Raw genomic sequence first — 12,851 nt, 5'->3', positions numbered from 1 at the left:
GTAAGATTTCACAAGAAAATATTATACGTTACTCCCCCAAAATCAAGTCACATTATATGAACTGCAGTCTCCTCCTACTACCAATACTATAATTTTGACCAAAAAAAAGGCTTTCCGTTTTTTCTGGCCCAATTTCCACGTTTACATAACTAAACTATTTAAGACCCATGATTCTGTTACCCAGATACATAGTTTTTAGCTCCTGTTTCTGTTATTCAGGCACACACAGTTCCTATTTTTAAATCTATTACTTTATTCATTGGTGTATGTGTTTACACGAGGACTAAAACCAAGGCTCACTGAGCAGCGGTTCCTGGTTGCCCTTCCTCTGCCTGTTTGAGTGGAGGACAACAGATGACCTTTTCTTCTTGCTTCTCTCGCCCAACTCGCTATTTATTTCACAACTCATCCAATACAGTGGCCAGTAGCGTTTGAAATTCATTCAGATAATCTTCCCAAACCCTTCAGGTCTCGAGCGTTTGAACCTGCTGATTTATACAGCAGCTCTGATTTTTCAAATGACACTCTTAAAATCCTTTCTCTGAGCAGCCAGGTTTGCAAGACTGCCAGTCCCTCCCTCGCCTGGACCTCGCACTCTCTCCCTGGGAGCCTTTTGAACTCACTCTTTGCTGGCGCATGACTCCCACAGCCATCAAACAGTACAGAATACGTGAAATAACACATGCACGCACACACAAGGTCCCTTTCTTATTTGGAAAAGGTTAATTAGAGAAAAAACATTGACTAGCTCGAGCACGTTGTTTTTCTCATTTACAAGCAGTCAGCTTTAGACTAGTTTGAGAAGTACTACTCTCCAGTCCTACTGTGCTCACTTCAGAAAAAAAAAAAAGGCTACGGAAAAGATACTATGTTTTGATGGCTGGTTTACTTATCTACAGTATGAACAGCTTATTGTATAATAATGCACTTCCATTAACATCAAGAGAGCGTTGGGGGTTTTTTTTGTTAAATGATCCACCACCACCAGTTGCACATATACAGAGAACAGGCGGTTCTGGACAGCATGCCCTGTGACAGACTAACAGCTCGAAAGGGAAGTTTTTAATTATCCCACTCCAAGTACATCACTCCTACTGGAAGGATATTGCAATCTGCAGATTAACCATGAATTAAATTTATATTAAAAAATAATATCCTGTATTTCACATCCTAAATTAAAACAGATGTAATTAAAACCTTTGAAAGTAATTTTGGCTAGTGCTTCATTTCTATCTACAGCGAAAGCAGACGCTTTGTCAGGCATTTGTGCCAAATTTGACTAATTCTTCTGTTCTGTGTTTTAATTACTGTATATGCTTTCCTGTTGCAGTTAAGAATATCCATTACACATTTGAACAGCCAACATGATGAGAAAGTGTGCGCTTTTTTTAAGCCAGAGTCGTGCTTCAAATCATTAAGTGATAATGGCAAAGCTCTATAGCTCGCAGATGCTTCTGCTATATACTGCTATAGATAGTCTGTACGCGCAAACACCCCCCCCCATGACCCGCATCCGACCTTGGCTGCAGCAGCACACAGCACATCCAGAGCAACCTTACAGATGTAAGAGAAGCTATACAGCATTGCAGCCAAGCCAATGCACTTCTGCTATGGCACCTATATTAAAGCCAACTGCAATAAACATTTTCTCTCAAAAAAACTGATTTGTTTGCAGTTAGATTCCTTGCGTCCCCATCCCTCCTGTGCAAATGCACAAAAAGCAATCCTGCCAAGAACCCAGTTCATACAGCATAGCCCTGTACCAGCATCCCCAGAGACTCCCAGCCTCCTTATTTATGGGTTGAATTTTAGAGGCTTGGTAACAGTTATTCTTTAAGTTCAAGAATCCATATCCGACAACAAGGTTTGGATATCACCCCTTCTAGAGCAAGTTTTAAGTCTCCAGTCCACTTGTAAATTTAAACAGGGGGAATTTCAAGTGCAAAAAAAATGTAAACTGCTGCAATCCAGTCCTTGCTTTACTTGGCTTAACTGCTGAGTTACCTCCCCAGGCAGCCAGATGCAAACTGTTAGTGGAACTGGAGTTTTAGATAATCGCATTTGGTGAGATCTTCCTGCAAAAACAGCCTTGTTCTCCTCCTTGGCTTTGTAGACCAAACCACACGATGAAGTCACTTCTAAACATATGTATCGCATACTGTAGGTATGTGTGTACATATACATTGCCTATGGTTAACACTGAAAGATCAGTGAGCAAGTTCCCCTCGAATTAAACCAATAATGTCTAGACCAACTGCTTCAGTCAGTCTAAATTTCAAGAAAAAGGGAACAGCTGCAAGCAGGAGAAGGCAATCACAGCTGTCTTAAAACTTAAAGTAAATTATGTGGGAGGATTTGCAGATAAAAAAAATGAAGTGTATTTAAAATAGTAATTTGAGTATTGGAAGTTTGAGATATTTTAAATAAGAATAAAATGTATACTTTTTGCATAGCTACGGGTCAGAGTCTCCTCAGTTGTACAAGCAAAAATTTGAACTCATTGCAGAGAAATCAACAGAACTGTTTGTTACACCTCTGCGGACTTGAGCAAGTAGAACTTCACCAAAAACTCTTTTCTAAGAGGAAAATATGCTTTTGCATGTTAACTGGTGAAAATAAGACAACCTACATATATAAAATGTCCATGTCCATTCTACCATCGTTTACATGGGAAATAGTCTCTTCATTCCAATAAAACTCAACAGAATTGTATGTGATAATGTGAATCACTTTATTATTACCTTAATGCAGAAAATATCCGAAGGACCTAATCCAGCCTAGTTTTTGTCCTGAAAGTGTTCAAATTCAGGTTGGACAGGGCTTTGAGCAAGCCAACCTAGTGCAAGACGTCCCTTCCCATAGCAGGGAGGTTGGACTACATGATCTTTAAAGGTCTCTTCCAACCCAAACCATTCTGCGATTCTATGAATAAACAGAAGAATGCATCTTTGTACTCAGAGGACATATTACGGTGCTCCTTATGAACAGTCTCTACAAAAAAAAAAGACAAGAACATTTTATGCCATTGGGGGGGGGGGGGGGGGGGGGGATAGGATTTTCAGTAAGAAGTGACAAAACAGGGAAAACAAAGGGTTGACCAGAATGTGAAAGCTATTCAAAGCAAGTCTGAAATAATCAGACATTTCCCTAATAAACAAGTCACACACACATTCTGCCTATACCAAGCTTTGTCATGAACGCTGGCAGCTTTGCTGCAGAGAATCGGACACATCTAGGTCTAGATCCCAGCTAGGAGCATAAAATCAGGGGAGTTGCCAGCCCCACGACAGGACACCAGCGCTGCAGGAAGGACCCGCACCCGCAAGTCTGGGAACTGGTTTCAGATACAGGACCCGGAGCTCGGCCTTTTTTCTTTATGGTGGCAAAACATTACAGTGTTTATCTGCACTGAAATTCCATGTTTGCCAATACAAAACAATCAAGCTGGGCAGCGGTCCCTCCAAACAAAAAAAACCCATGTGCGCTATGTTTTGTACTACTTTTCCAAAGCTTTGGCCAAATCCTTGATTGCCAAAGCATCAAAAGCCTCATTTTTGCTTATTTTCAGACTCTTCCTCAGAAAGCACAGCATGTGAATCAAAAACTCTCCACCTTGCCTGCCACTTGAGGATTTTTAATAAATCAACTTTTTCTTATGACAAAGGCTCTGTTTTGAAAAATACAAGGCTCAAAACCTGCAACACAGTCCCCAAAGAAAATAAGAATAAAGTTCTAAACCAGTGTGCATTTGGGAAGCTCTGATAAGTCAGTGCTTTCCATCTCATGCGTATTCCTATTTTTATTGTATTCGTTCCCTAGAAGAAACACCTACCGTCGCTGCATTCCTTCTTCCACCAGCTTATCGGTGCATGCCCTTGACCGCAGGACAAAAAACAGCATTTACCAACACTCTGCAGGTGAAAGACTATTCTTCCGTATAAATTATACGTCTTAGGAACTCAGCATTTCTTTCACACTGAAAAACTATTCAAGCCTTCCCGCATCTGTGGGCTAAGTGGTTTGCTCCATCCAGGGGGGCCGACAAATGCTGATATTTCAAGAAACCTAATCTCTTAATGATTGGGATCAGACGAAGGGTATGGTCATGAAAGAGACAGCTTGAAACAGGCCTAATCTCCAGCATATCTGAACCTACAGATGGCAAAGACGTAGCGCTGCCACCAACATAGCTTCGACTGACTGTAATCTGCCTACCCAAGGGTGGTCCGACCAGAGCAATTGAATTGCACATGGAAAACTCTCACGCCGATACTTCTGTCCTGGGAAAGTACAGCAAGGCTGGCTAGGCTGGGCGCCGGCGGGAGCCGAGCAGGCACCATCTCCGTCAGACAATGGCAACGCGAACCTGCTGGCAAGACGATATTCCTGCTCGGTCCTGCTTGGATCGTGGCAGAATTCCCACTTCTGGGTTTCCAGACTGCTGGTTTTCCTAGGTCTGTCATCTCGCCGGTGCCTCCGTGCCTGAAGATTTCCTGACTGGGCAGCCCCGTGCTGCCTTTCCCAGTTTGTGGCCACAGACTGTTACTTTTTACAGACACTCCGAATGTTTTCTAATTCACTCCACCTATCAGCTAAATACAACACTTATCAGCGCTGGGGCACGTGGCAGAGGCTCAGGGTTTCCAGTCAGCCCACTCAGGGCAGTGGTGGGTAAGGGTACATCCCCTCCCTCTCCTCCAGCAGAGCCCCAGTTGTCTGCAGCAATAAGCCACCATCCTCTTCTCTTCCTTGCAAAATACAAGTATTTCCACCTCATCTTAACCTTTCCCTGCAGGAGACTCTACGTGCCGATTGTGACCCCCCAAAAAACAATTTAAAAACCTTGAGTTGTAAGCATCCTAAAACAAGTTTAAAGTTTCAAGTCGAATTTTCAGTTGACATATAAACTAAACTGATGAGTCACCATACGTACCCAATGTCCAAAGACAATGGTATGCAATCTGCAACACATCCCTCCTACACTGATCCCCAAAATAAGACAAGAGACCGCCCCGACTGTACACAGAGCAGCAACGTAACCAGAATTAATCATTTCCGAGGGGGCCAAGACGAGACACGGTCACGCAGCTGACCCGGGGAGCGTTCAGCCTGGGAGAGGGCCACCCTCCCTGGGACAGAGCACATCTGCAAAGCAGGATGTTTTCCAAGCTAAGAGCCGATGCGTTTTTCTGGTGGAGGAAACAGGAGCCAGCAGGATTATGGTTATTTTTGACGGCCCTGGGAAGGTGGGGGAGGAAAATCAGGCACCCAGGACACATTCGCACAACTATCCAGGCACCAAAAAAAAAAAAAAAAAAAAAAAAAAAGTGTGCTCTTCTGATCCCTCCTTCAGCAGAACAGCAGCAGCATTCAGCAAGCCGTGAATTTGCTGCGTGGGAGTTGCTTCAGCTCTCTCAGGGAGCTTTTTCTGCCTATACTTGGTTATGTGTCTGGTGTGTCATTTATTAACTCATAGACCATGTATATAAGAGGAGGCACGTGGGGGGCTAGGGAAGTGACAAAGCAAGGGTGATTAGCAGATTAGCATTTCAGGAGCTAAACTGAATTTTTCCACAGTACTCATCGCCATAGACTATTTATTAAAATAACTGGGAAAAAAAAAAAAAAAAAAGAACACCAAAACCCAGAGTGAATTAAAACAAACCATTAAACTTGATTCAACAGGTTAAAGGATGACCGGTCAGTTTTTAAATACCCCAGGAACAAAAGACTTTTGTTACTAAAATTTCTAACACCAGAGCCCAATCGGGATGGCAGAATACAAGGAAAGACCAATGCAGAAACAACTGAACATAAAATCAACATGATAAAATTGGTTCCATGCTCCTGTTGGAAATCCACCCTAAATATCCTAATATCCTACAGCTGACAAAAGCAGCAACACCCAGCTGTAACCCTGCAAAAACACACCCATCCAAGTGTAGAGTTTAGGCAGGCTGGGCCAAAAGTCTCAAAACAACAAGTTTCTGGATACTCCAATAACTGAGTCTTCATTTAAATATCTGTGGTAGAAATAGATGCTTATCTTTCAAAGTTTTGACATTTAAAAATTTAACTGAAAGTATAAGCCCAAAGACAGCATGGAAGAGAGCAAACCTAAAGCAGTAGCTTCAATGACAGACTGAAATGACAAGGCAAGCACCACAGAAAGAGAGGTTTGTCATTTTCAAGGAAATTTTGATTACTTCACCTAAAACTTTTTGCACATTGACTGTCAGGTACCCACAACATTCGCAGTGGTACTCGCTACCTGCTGCCAATACCAAAGTACGCATTACTCATTCCCATTAGGATGAGCAAGGCTAGCTTCAAGGGTAACGCTGTATTTTAACCTCTGAACCTGAAGTTTACCGTACCTGTTCCAAGCAGTTCCATTTTAGTAGTTTCCCGTGTATCAGGAGGCCTGAAAGAATTCAGAATCCAGGGTTTTCCCTGGAAAACAAGCCCCAAAATTTTTCATCAATGGATGTCTTTCACACAGCTATGAAGTTTGACTCACTCGGGGACAGGTCAGAAGGATGCCACACTTGACAAGATTCCCATTGAGAAAACGGCAAGTCAGACTGAAACCCTGGTGGCCAATTTAAAGAAAACAGTCCCTCCTGTTCTGAAGACATAAACTGGTAACACAGAACAATTTTCTTTCAAGTTCCGGTATTAGACTTTGCTTTTTATGACAGATCAATGCAACTTTAAAACAGTTGTTCCACTCTGTGGTGCAGATGCGTTCCGATTAGTTTTTACAGGCGAAAGTGGTTGTGATGGGACTTCTGTACTTATTGGCCTAATCTTAAATCCCAAGATCCTTAAACATTAAGAAAACCATATATATAGTACTATTCGCCAACAACAAATAAGTATTCTCCAGCAATATGAAAAGCTGGGCTGATGCTACAGGCACCTTACAGTTACCCAACAGCTGGCAGTGCTGCTGAAGCAGTGTCTGAACAGTGCTCAGGAGCTCCCGCAAGGGTTGATCTTGCAGGTGACCAAAATAGGTTTATGACGGGCAATGAAGAAAGTTTCTGCAGTTCTCTACAAGATCAGAGAGTTGTGATGTTACACAGGAGGTTCAGAGTTAGGGAATTCACTTAAAACACATGTTTAGGGGCAGGAGAGCACAACGGGAGCCTCTGCCAGATCTGCTGGCAGTTCTGTTCTCACCCTCTGTCCGCTGCTGCCCTGCAGCTTTCAGAGTCAGACGCTTGTCTTCGTCACTGGGAAGACACATCCATTTAACAATAGAAACAAAGATGATTCATGAATGCACATGGATTGATATTTCCCATGGAACAGAACAGACCAAGAGAAGCCAATTCTAGAAATGAAAAGTTTCTTACAATGTTTTATAGAAACACTCACACGGATTGTCCTTGGCAAAAACCACGGTCTTTAAGGCAAAGCATGCCAGTGTGCAAGCCAACAGACAAGCACACGACTTTTTTTTTTCCTTGAAAAATATTTTGTGAGTCAAGAAGTAAAACGCCACAATTTGCTGTTTAGTGACATCACCACCATCATCAGTAGTCTTTACATAAGTTAATAGGCAGACATGATAATGGCACTAAATTAAAGGAAGGCACTTGACAATTTATTTCTATCCTTTCCACCCCAGGTATAAATCCCATCCCCCGAGACAACTGGGTTCTAATTTAAACTACTGTAGCCTACAACTTGAGTAGAGCTGGTCAAAAAGTTTATTTAAAATTTGTGGTTTTAACAGCTTTCTTGGGAGAAAAGTTTCTGAAAACTTCAACATTTTCAACCTGAACTGTGGGACAGGAGGAGAGCCCCAGAAGGCTTCCCTTGCATGTCCCAGCACAGCACTTGCCAGCTGTGCTGCTCTGTTCCCGAATTACAAGCCCTGTCTCGCCAGGGTCGTGGCAAACAGTGAAAAACAGATCTGCTCTTTCACCAAGGACTACTGCTTCGTTCAGCTGATCACTGATCAGGCCAAAATAACTGCATGTGATAATTATGAAGAAGTGTAATGCATGGGCATGAGAGAGAGAAAGTTAAATTTTAAGACCTAAAGTTGATAGTCCCCTGAGTGCCCCCTCTCACAGATTCTGGTAAGATTCAATAAGCACTTCTGATGATTTTCACCACCATTTCTCTAACAGCTGCACCACTTGAGCTATTCAGTCTCAGAGTTTTAAAGTGATAGCCGAAGTGTATTTTTCTACTATTTTCTTCTCATTATAAATGAAATGCCCAAGCCATATTCACTTAACACCATAGAGAAAAGAGAAACAAAGAAGAAAAGGGGAGAAAGGTCACTGTCAGGCCAAGATCAAGTCTGGAAAGTTTCAAACTTCAGACATGAGCATTTCAGGAAGTTATAAGCAACTGGAATAATAAAGGAATTATAATTGAAACACTGCAAGAATTTTAAAAGTCGCTCTTGCTATGCCAACCAAGTATTATTTAATATGTTTCAACAGCACTCAGAAACTCTTCTTGGCTGAGACACGAATGGTCTGTGCTTTCAAGATCACTCCCAAACTCCTTGAAAAGGCAGAAGAAAGGGATAGATGGTGTTGGTCACGGTGGCAGCTGACGGCGATCAGCACAGCTCCCTTGCTTTCAGTGGTATCAGTGAGTCACAGGAAGAGCCAGAAAAGGGAGCAAAACCAAAATCCCCCAACTTGTAACAGCTCATCTAGTTTACTTCTGAGTTACTTCCTCCCCATCACAGAAGTGCCATGTCAGCCAGCCTCTCACCAGAGCGGCTCATCAAAATGTGGCCTGTTCTGATGCCTCCTGCAAGGGTATACGGAAGCAAAGAGCAATATTTCTCCAACTTAAGAGAATTTGCTGTTCAAATTACAAGTTCAACGTTTTTGTTCCCACCCCCTCCCAGCACATTCCCCTCAACTCCTTGCTCTGCTCCTCACAGGAGGGCCATGAATTGAATGAAGCTTAATCAAAGTTTTCCCTGCCTCTCTCCAGAACAGATTTATAATTATGAACAGACTAAATAAATTTTTTTTTCCCCTTCACTGCTCTAAAGGAACACAGGATCTAGAAAGGCATCCTGTAATTGCTGAATTCCTGTTGAAATAATCCTAGAACGATTATTTTTCCAAACAGTGCTCTGTTAAAAAAATTCAGACATGCTATGAAAATTCTGCATGCCAACCCAGGCATTTAAATGTCTACATCTCCTGCAAACAAAACAAAACAAAACAAAACAAAACAATGTTTCAAGTTCACTCCACTTGACTCCACTTAGCAAGTATTTGCAAAGGGCAGGAATGCCTAAATACACCGAGTTTCTAGTACAACACTCCAGAGGCACTGCCACCAGCATCTTCACTTAAGTTTTTCCACACACTGTGAAACTGTGTTTCAGTCAGAAACTAGGTCATAAACTTCTCTATTGGAAAGCGTTTATAGCTGTTTGGGCTGGATTATTCTGTTCAAGAGGTTATAATAATAAAGGAAGCTTGCAAGCGTACTTTTTCCAAACTCGTGGTATGTCGTTGCCAGTTTGAGAAATTGGCTCATTACTTCTCCTTGTTTGGCTCCTCCGTTCTCCGTTTCTTGTTTGCTTTGACCTCTTTCTGGACAAATATAAAACTTACTGTTTCACCTAATTAACATGAGGGAGAATATAGAAAACTCTCATTTATTCCAGTTCCAGAATCAGTTTTACAAAAACATTGTCAGAGTTTCAAGAAGCATTCAGATGTTGAGTCCTGCCAAAGTTTACAATCTAGTTATATCCTGCTACAGAAAAAAAGCCTGCTCTGTTTTTTCGATTTTATACAAGTCTCTGGCAAGAAACAATCCACCTCCATATATTCACATGCATCCAGATGATCTGTGGATAAGCCTTATTCTCCTTAGTCTAATCAAACTGGCCAACTCACTTTCTCCCCTTCCAACACTCCCAGCACATTTTTCTCAGCCACTCCTTCCTGTACAGGCAAGCGAAGCAGCGGATTTGCTCTCCTCCCCACCACCACCCCTTTTGGAAGGCTTAAAACAGCGAGCAAACAGTTCAACCCCAGTTCTAATATTGCAGAGCTTTTTCATTTGAGGTTCCTCCTCTTGGTTCTCCATGAAATAGCTGGTCATTCTGTACCACAGAGAAGTTCAGTGTCCATCAGCCTCCCAGAAGGGATTCAGGGGAAAACTTTTGCCCATTTTCTGGGGACTTGAGGAACAAGGCACCCAACAGTTTCCTGTTTCAGAATTTTGAAAGCCTTTACTCTTAAAAGCGTAGTACTCTGTATTCTGTACTTAGCACAGTCACGGTATCAATTTTTACTTTTTCAGAGAAGCTCACCTTCAGCAAAGCCATAGCCTTTTCCAGTTCAGCAATCTTACCACAATAGTTAACGTCATCTATATTGCATCATGTATTTCTGTAACTCCATCTGAGCAAGTCAGGTAGATCTATGCAGTATTCACACTTACTTCCATAGCCTTGATGCATTAGCTGGAATATGTGCAGTCAGGTCCTCAGTGCAATAATTTTGCTGCAAAGGCGCTACCGGGTAACTCCTTTTTTATTTTTAACCTATCTAAAGTTTCCGTGAACCCGAAAGCAATGTTGTAAATGTACAAAAGAAAAACAAGGAAATATATAGTTCAGTTCTGATTAATGGTCCTATATTTTAATGTGTTGCTGGGAGGCTTAAGCCACTGAGTCTGTCGCCCCAGGATATTTTAAACTTATGATGGTTTCTTCCACACAATCTTGAATTCTGTCAGGAAAAAAAATGGCCAGGACAACTGCCTCACAGCTCAGGAGACAGAGCATCTTCTCTGTTGCTTTCTGGAACTCAAGGAGGTACACAACTTAAAGGCCACACAACCCCCAAACTATTATTAAAAAAACATGGGAAATGAGCTCAAAGAGAAAAGCAAGACAGGTCTGAGCAGCTGCCTCAAACCTACCCATCAGGAAGGCACCAGCAGTGGAAGAGCCACAGAGGTCCTGCAGTTCCATTTCACTTCAGGGGGATTTTAGTCTAGCTACTTAAAAAGATGCCTTCTGTAGAGCTTAGCACCCACCGTCCTACCTCACCACCCCACTGGAGCAGAAAGGGCACGGTGCAACTCCTGTCTCGCCCAGCGTGTCATCCTAGTGCCCAGGTTAAATGAAGTTTGCAAGCAGGACGTTCAAAACTAACCTCAGGGAGTGCTTCTTCCCTCCCTCCCTCCCTCCCTCCGGCATTCACAGCTGGGGAATCCTGAACAGTGCGAAGCTGCAAAGCCTAAAATGTCACCTGGGTTCAAACCGTAACCTGACAAATTCACAGAAGAGGAAAGTACACCCAAGACTACTCAACACAGAAGCCACCACTGACTCAGAGGTCCTTCATCTGCAGATCATGAGAGGTTGATCTGGGAAGGGACCACATGCTGGGCTTGCTCTGCTCTCCTTTCTTGGCGTCACCTACCCGTCACTCTCTGGGACAGGAGGCTGCTACGCCTTCCCTAAAGGTCTAGGCTTAACCTGGTCCCTTGATCTGACAGATATTAACATTTTGATGCGTTTGCTGTGTTTATGTTCTTACAGCCTGCAAGCTGCAGAATAAAGTAAACTCCAGCATCATCCATTTGTATATTTTGTGCCCTTGCCTTAAGACACCTCTTTAACAGCGTGCCTGTATAAGATACACATCTGGCTCCAACCTGAACACAATGCAATCTTCACCGTATTTATCTTCACAATACTCTTACAAAGGAAGAAAACATGAGGGCAAGTGGAAGCCCAGAGATACTAAAGCCAGTGTGTGTAGTAAGACACCACTTACATATAAGCCCAAGTCTTTTACTTTAGCTGAAATGTACATTTGGCAGTAACCACCTTTACTTCTGAGCACTGGCTGCCTAGCAGCTCTACATTACCAGCACAACAAGGTGATCCTCACATGCACAGAAAGCTCAGCGTAGCCCTGGGCACATCAGAGTTGTGCAAGAAAAGTACTTTAGACACACTATCTTCTCTAGCAGAAATGCAAGCACATAGGCATGTAGGCATTTACCTCCCACTGATACGGGGACTAAAGAATTTGTCCGTGGTTTCCCAGGAAGCTTGCGACAGGGCAAGAATTGAATCAAGACCAACCTTTGCTTGCCTTTGTGTAGGCTTTAACAAGCTTGGGTTAACTTCCAAGGGTATCAACAACTTGACAACTATATCCTGAATTGGCACAGCCTCAAAGAACGAGTTAAGTTACTTAAACCACCCAAGAAATGCTGAAATTGTCCTTATACTCAGGCTTACAGTTGGAACTGCTAAAGTGAAATAAAATTCAAAAGTAAGTTAAGGAAATGCTTTTATACAGTGGCAAGGGTAAAGACTATAATAGCAGCGGCTTGTTTGTTCCCATCATTCTAGTCAATTACATAGCGTAATTATGTATTCCTAATAATCTTACAGTTTATCAACATCAGATAACTCTTGTACATAAGATGACTGAGGAAGAGCGTTTGCTGCTTTGTGCAAAGAAACGTACATGCGCTGGCACACATTCTCTTTATTGTATTTCCATCGCATTCATATCTTTGATAGAAGTGGATTTATTGAGAAAAATAAATCATATGAAGTCTTTATAAAACAGAGACACACAGAGACACAACTGAAACCTGCATCAGACTAGTCGTGACCACTACAGCTCCAAGTGCAAAATGTGAGTGAATGAGTTGGATCACAAGGGGTAGAAGAACAGAAATCAATCACTGGAGAGCCAGCATCTCCCCGTGGGATGTGGCTGGAATTCACTACAAATACATGAAAAAATGTTTTGTTTTCTTCTTCATGGAGATAGTTTTACCAAAGTATTAGCAGACTAACTGGTAAAAAGTTTACC

General features: G+C 42.4%; 1 long non-coding RNA gene across 1 annotated transcript in view; it reads right to left on the bottom strand.

Annotated features, from left to right (window-relative positions):
* The window catches only part of LOC115353103, a 70,626-nt gene extending 67,763 nt beyond the window's left edge, over positions 1–2,863 (bottom strand). The window contains exon 1 of the long non-coding RNA XR_005930837.1: positions 2,742–2,863. This is a non-coding gene — a long non-coding RNA (uncharacterized LOC115353103). The remainder of the gene's footprint in view (positions 1–2,741) is intronic.
* Positions 2,864–12,851: the final 9,988 nt, after the last annotated feature.

Source organism: Aquila chrysaetos, chromosome 18 (genome assembly GCF_900496995.4).
Source record: "Aquila chrysaetos chrysaetos chromosome 18, bAquChr1.4, whole genome shotgun sequence".
Classification (NCBI taxonomy): domain Eukaryota; kingdom Metazoa; phylum Chordata; class Aves; order Accipitriformes; family Accipitridae; genus Aquila; species Aquila chrysaetos.
Note: the sequence above shows the minus strand (reverse complement) of the source record. Positions and strands in the feature narration are given on the sequence as shown.